Below are 6,356 nucleotides of genomic sequence, written 5' to 3' on the forward strand. Positions count from 1 at the left end.
GAGCTGCAGGTTTTACATGAATTACTTCCTACCTGTTTCTTTAAATATTCATGGGATTTTCCTCAAGATTTGGGCCAAGTGAAAAAAAATAAGTTATGCTGATGGTGAGAGATGCAAGGAGAGATGAAGAGTCTTGGTGTGGGGGAAGGAGGAAGGGGAGAGAGAAAAGGTGGGGCAGAGATGAAAAGGAGGGTGCTAGGGGAGAGTGGAGACGTGGAGGGGAAAGAGAGGCAGGGACAAGTGAGCACTGAGTAAAACTGCTGAGGTCTGTGGGAGGATCAAACACAAACAGGAGGATTGCAGCAAAAAGAGGGATAGGAAAAGAGCCCAGGAATTAAATCGTGTGAGTAAGATAGGGTGGAGTGCACATGTGATGTTAAGTGAAACGGGTGTGATTGGTGGAGTGCCAGCATTAATTATTTAATTTATACCTTTCCTGGCAACCATGAGGTAAAACCCAGGTCTCTTGTGTGGGACACACCTGATAATAAGGAAAAACAAGCTGAGTGGCACCTGGGGAGGAGAAATGCTGTGAGAAAGCATTTCCCCAATTTCCCCACCCTCAGAAGGGACAGGAGGAAGGGCAGAGGACAAGCTGAGCGGGCGGTGCTGGGGGGCCAAATAGGCAAAGGGTGCTGGGGGAGAAATCTGAGAGACTACTTTTGTTTACTCCAGGTGTAGGAGAGCACTGGTGGCTGTGCCTGGTCCACTCCCATGGAGAAAGAATTGTCTTGGCAAATAATTGGGAGTGTGTGGAGTGAAGAGTAAGGGGAATAAATAACATATAAAGGAACAGAATGCATCCAAAAGCACGATGGGAATGGGATTTGGAGACAGCTGGGACACAGAAGGTGAAAAGTCCTTAAAAAGCATGTGCAACAACCTGTAACTGCTGCATTCTACTATTTCTTTCTTAAATGCTGTTAAGTACTTAGATTTCTGTTATATTTTTTTCTTAAATTAAAGGGAAGGAGTCTAAGATGAAGGCATGAGAAAATTTGACAACAATAGAAAGAATGGAATTTGGAAACTGAAATAAGATGTGTTTGGTTGAGACAGCTCAATGTGGATGCAGTCTTTGTTCTTTGTTCTTTTTTCTTCCCTGAATGCAGCAGGGAAAATGAAGTGCTGCTATGATTAAATAATGCTGCATCAGGGTGAGCCATTAGAATCCATTAGCTTGTTTGTATAAAGGCTCAGGCCTTTGATTCAAAATCCAGTTGGGAGGAGAAAATACAGGATAAGGAAGGTAAACGAGCTATAATTAATGCACAAATTATAAGGTTTATCTTCCAGAGGATGGAGTCCCTGTTTTCTGCCAGCTGGTTCCTTGGCCTGACTGCATTTTACACTTGGATCCCTTCCTCCCCTACCCAGTTTTGTTATGCAGGCTTGAGTGAAATGTAGCACTTGACATGGCTCGTGATAAGAGAATTCCTGGCAGTCCTTTTCTTCTTTTCAATGTTGGGAGCACACAAAGCCAAACTTCAAAAAGGGTTTTGGCTGGAAAGTACAAGAAAGAGGCCCATTAGAATTCACTGGAAGGTTTGCATTGGGTATGCAAGTCGGCAAGGCTCCTCATGCAGGTAATGCTGAATGTGGGGCTTTGTGATGCAGCAGTGAGCAATCCAGCTCTTATCTGGTGCTGCTGTTCTCATCTAGCCCACAGTCAGCATTCACCCCCTGAAATTTGGCCTCCTTTCCCTTCTGCCTTGCTGCACCTCATATGTGTAAGATTTCCACTTGCGTTTGCTTGAGGGCACCAATCCAAAGGAGTTCATGTCTGCACTGAACTATTTTCTTCTCAGAATAGTCATGAAACCAACTTAGCAAGCAAATAGGGCAGGGAGAGCTGCTTAATGGATCCCCTTCATCGACAGAAATCATGGAGGTGGTTCTGAATGGAGCAACGGCTGTCAATCAGCCCCGGCACAAAACACTCTTCAAATTCTCTCCTTTCTCTTTCTTTAACTTTTTTAAACTGTTGCCCCTCTCCTTGCTGGATGAAGGTGAGAACAGGAGTGGGAGTGAGAATTGAAGTAAACTGCAGTTCTGGAGGCAAATTTTCAAAATGTCAGGAGTGATGAAATACTGAGCAGGTCAGTTTTTCTGTTGTGCTCAGACCAGGTATTTGATTGCTAATCACAATTTATATTTGTATTGGCTCAGCCTGCCCTAAGTCGTGTTTAAACTGCTCTGGCTGGATTCTGCTGAGGGGTGGCTGAGTAGCACCTTGTGGGCTTTGCAGGCCAGCCTTTTCAAAAGATAGAGTCCATTTCCATTTGTCAGTGAAAACATTTGTGCTCTGTCTAGTAACACCTGACTCAACCAGGTGAACTGGGCCTAACTTGGTCTTGGGGTGTCAGTCATTACTCCAGGTCCTGTTAACATCTGTGTAGGTATGGAACAAATCCCTGTGACCTCAATTTTTGCTCAGTTTTCTGTATTTTCATGTTATTGCAGTTATATATATATTTATTTAAGTTGCCTTCAAGCCTAAAGACTTCAGACATTAACTATGTGCTTCAGGTGAATGCACAGTGAGTTTACTGTCAGAAGTGCATCAAGATACATTTGACAATTTCAAACTTTATATGGAGACAATTCAAATCAGCCTCCTAATTTCTAGGCTCCTTGATTTACCTCTTTGTGTTCAACCAGTGTCATTTCCAGTCTTCCCTGCTAAACTCTCCATCTAAATGAATCCATCTTTCCTGCCTTGTCATATATTTTTGTTCCCTCTGTCCCCTTATCTCTCTCACCTCTTGGTGGACACTGTGGACACTGTGCTTGCCTCTCCAGTAAACCTCAAGGTTTGCTGAGAAAGTTACAAAAAATTTACAAAATCGCTTCTATCAGAGCCAGATTTCAAACTGTTTCAGGGGAGTAAATGGAGGAAAAATGCTGAGCTGCCAAACAAGCTGTGAACTTTCTGATTCTGGAGCTGGCTTTTCTACTGCCACTGCCATTGTAATTTCTTTAAACAAAACTGCTCTGGACAGATTTGGAGAGAGTTTCTACAGGGATTAGAAATAATCCCCAGACATCTCCTGTTAGATTTTTAAGACTGGAGCTGCAGTTTAGGATTTGCTGTGGCTGTATTTTTGTGTCCTTTCCCCTTCTTCCTCCATCCCTCTGGATAAATTTTGGCTGAATTCTGCAAAGATGATTCATTTGTGTTTCCTCATTTGTCTTAAATGTGTCATGTTTTTTTCCTCACTACTCCTATCACTGATACTCCCCCTCTTCCAGAAAAGTCAATGTCTCATGACAGCCCAAATTTTCCCTTTTTCTGGGGACATTACATCCACACTGTGCTGGCAGATTAGCCAGGATGCCTGTGTGTGATGAGCATTTGAAAGCCTTGCTGAAAGGAAGTCACAAGATTTAAGAACACAGACTTTTCATTTGTACAATAAATTTGAGTTGTGACTTCAGAAAACATCATTCTTCAAGCCACTTCTTCTCTGTCTTCTTACCTGTAGGATCATTCTGGTTCTTAATATTTTGTGCTCTTGCTTTCCTGGAATCCTGTAACATTAGATTGTGGTAGAGCTGGAAATAGTTGTGTATTTAAGCTCAGTCTATAGAACTGCTTGGCTAAGTGGGGAGGCTCTCACCTGTCTTTAGCAGATCAGACCTGAAAGCTCACCTGTGAGCTTCCTACTAAAGCAAAATTTTACTGAGATTTGAATTATTCTTCAGCAACATTGAAGAAAGCAGAAGCATGTTTATGTCCCTAGAGACCCCTTGTGCTTTTCTTCTCTTCCAAAATTTGCATAACTGTTCACATTTCTTATCGTCCCATATTCAAACACATACAAAATCTTTTTGAGAAACAAATGAGGGGGGAGAGCAGTGGGTGGGAAGAAATTCCCACTACAGATGTTACAAATCTTGCCAGGGTAGGAAATACTAGCCTGAGATGAACTAAAAAAAAATGAACCCTCACTTTGGTGGATATCTTATTTAGTCACAGTGGGAAGTGGGAGAAATTTTTAAAATATAAAAATCTAAAGGAAATTGTCTCATTTTCCTTTCCTTTCAATCTTTCTCATACGTTAGGAAACAGACTTCTGTTTTAGATGTAGCAGCTTTTGGCTGCTGCCGAAGAGACCTAAAAGTTTCATCATCTTGTTACTTGTTGACTACTTTGTTTATGAGAACATAAATGCCAGAGAGGCCAAGTGAATTGTTTTCCTTAGGCCAGTCCTACACGATTTTGATACAGTGCCAGCAGTGATGAAGTTTAGCAGCAGATAATGAGGAGTATCCCTATCAAGAAAGCTGAAACATGAGCCATGCTTTGTGACATCTGGAAACTGGATGACTTTCAAGAGAGGTGAGCTTTGTTTGTGCCCTTCAGTTTTCAGAGAGGCTCCTTGTTGGAGCTGGTCTGCGAATTTGTTCTTAGAGCTGTCATCTCCTCTCCATAAAAATACAACCTGGATTGTTCTAATGTGTGCTCAAGGAAGAGCTGGACCTACCCAGGGCTCCGTGGACCCTCCAGCCCCTCAGAGGACGAATAAAACACTTCTGGTAGCTCATGAGAGCCTTTAATCATTAGAAGCTGCTCTAGACCACAGTGGTTGGTGACAAGCAGCAACATTGTCTGCCAGGAATTTGTCTTTTTTGGGTTTTTTTTACCTTCACTGGCAAAGAGCTTTATAACAATCCCTGTGCTCTATGAACACACTTCCAGTGCTTCCAGTGCTCCAAGAATGAGAAGACTGTCAGTCAGCTGCCTCCTCCCTGGATACAATTTGAGTGAACACTGGGGATATCTTCAGTATCTTTTTGGACTGGACCAGCCCAGGGGGTGTTGCTGGTTCAGCATCAGTGATACAACTTCAACCTGATGCTCTGGTGATCTTTTAGTAACAAGGTGTGACGGGAAAAACTGAAGGTTTATAGGTAGTCAGTGGTTTTATATGCTTTGAACAGGGGTTTTGTTTCCTCCATGAAGTGGATCTTCATGTGATACATGCCAGCAGTTCTCATTCAATGCTGATTATCCATTTATTCTTCTCCAGCTTTATAATTTTTAATTCTTGTGCTTTCTTCCTCACAGGAAAGCAAGATGATCCATTTCAGCTATCAGTGGAATAATATTAAATGTGAAAAAACTGGGTTCAGAGCTGCCAGAAAGTGAATGCCACAGTAGGGGCATTATGGAGGGGTTGTCTTTGGACCTCTAATTGAAGCATCTCAAAACTTTTCAAGAATATTCACGTTTGATCTAAGTTCGGAACTGACATCCTTCAATTTGCTACACTGAAGTAGCATTTGCTTATGCCATAATTCGTTATATTTCCCAGCTCTCCTCTGTGTTGCCTGAGCCATCCTGTGTGATGGAGTTGCAGCTGCCTGCTGGAAAGTGAAGTAAATATGTGCCTGTGTCTTGGGAGGAGGAACTGGCATGGACCTAATGCACTGAATCTCAGAGGATGCCTGGTCCCTTATTCCACTTCCAGGCACTTCCAGCACATGTGAGGGTCCTTTCCTGCTTCCTGTGCTTTTTCCATACTCCGAGTGTGTTTTAGGAGAGAATGTGGACCTCCTGCTCTGTGTGGGTGGTTAAGAGTGTGACATCCTTTCCCAGACTTATTTTTGCTTGTTTCTATCTGGTCCATTCTGGATTTTCCCTCTTTGAGGATATTTGTTGTATGTAGCTGGTGTTTAATGCTGGAGATACCTGAATCATTCTATCAGGGTAATTGATACTGACCTAATTACACAGATGAGTTTTGCACTGGAATTTTTAATGGCACTTAATAATAATAAGAGTCCTTCATTCCCTGTGTCTATGATTCAGCCCTTTGCTTCCTGTGACTTCAAAGAACAAGGTCATTGGATGGAATTATTTCCCTCTTTAGTTTGTGTTGGGTAACTCTTTGTGCCTCCTGCCTGGAGAAGCAAGGGGAGTTGCTGTAGTTCAACCTCTCCATGGAGAAAGCTGTGGTTGAATCCAGTGACACTCTGTTGTCCCCCCTCCAAACAGGATGTGGAAGTTCTCAGATTTCTGCAGGAGATTGCCAAGGTCAGATGAGGATAGGGAGACTCTCAGCACAGCTCTGCTCAGGAAACCCTTAAGCCACGTTTGCTGAGTGGGAAACCTGCTAGAGAAGATCCATCTTTGTATTCCATCCTGCTGACATCCATCCTGTGGATGGTGTCTGTCTGGAGAGGAGGCTCCACACCTTCCTAACTGGTGACTGTGCAGGGCAGTGTCCCAGAGCAGTGCAGCAAACAGAAGCCCAGGTGATAAAGTCACCACCTCTCCCAGCTTCAGCAGGCTGGGAGAAGGTGTTCCAGGGCAGCGTGATTCCAGATCCAGCTGTGCCCTTCCCCTGGCA

This window comes from Geospiza fortis, unplaced genomic scaffold (assembly GCF_000277835.1).
Source record: "Geospiza fortis unplaced genomic scaffold, GeoFor_1.0 scaffold99, whole genome shotgun sequence".
Classification (NCBI taxonomy): domain Eukaryota; kingdom Metazoa; phylum Chordata; class Aves; order Passeriformes; family Thraupidae; genus Geospiza; species Geospiza fortis.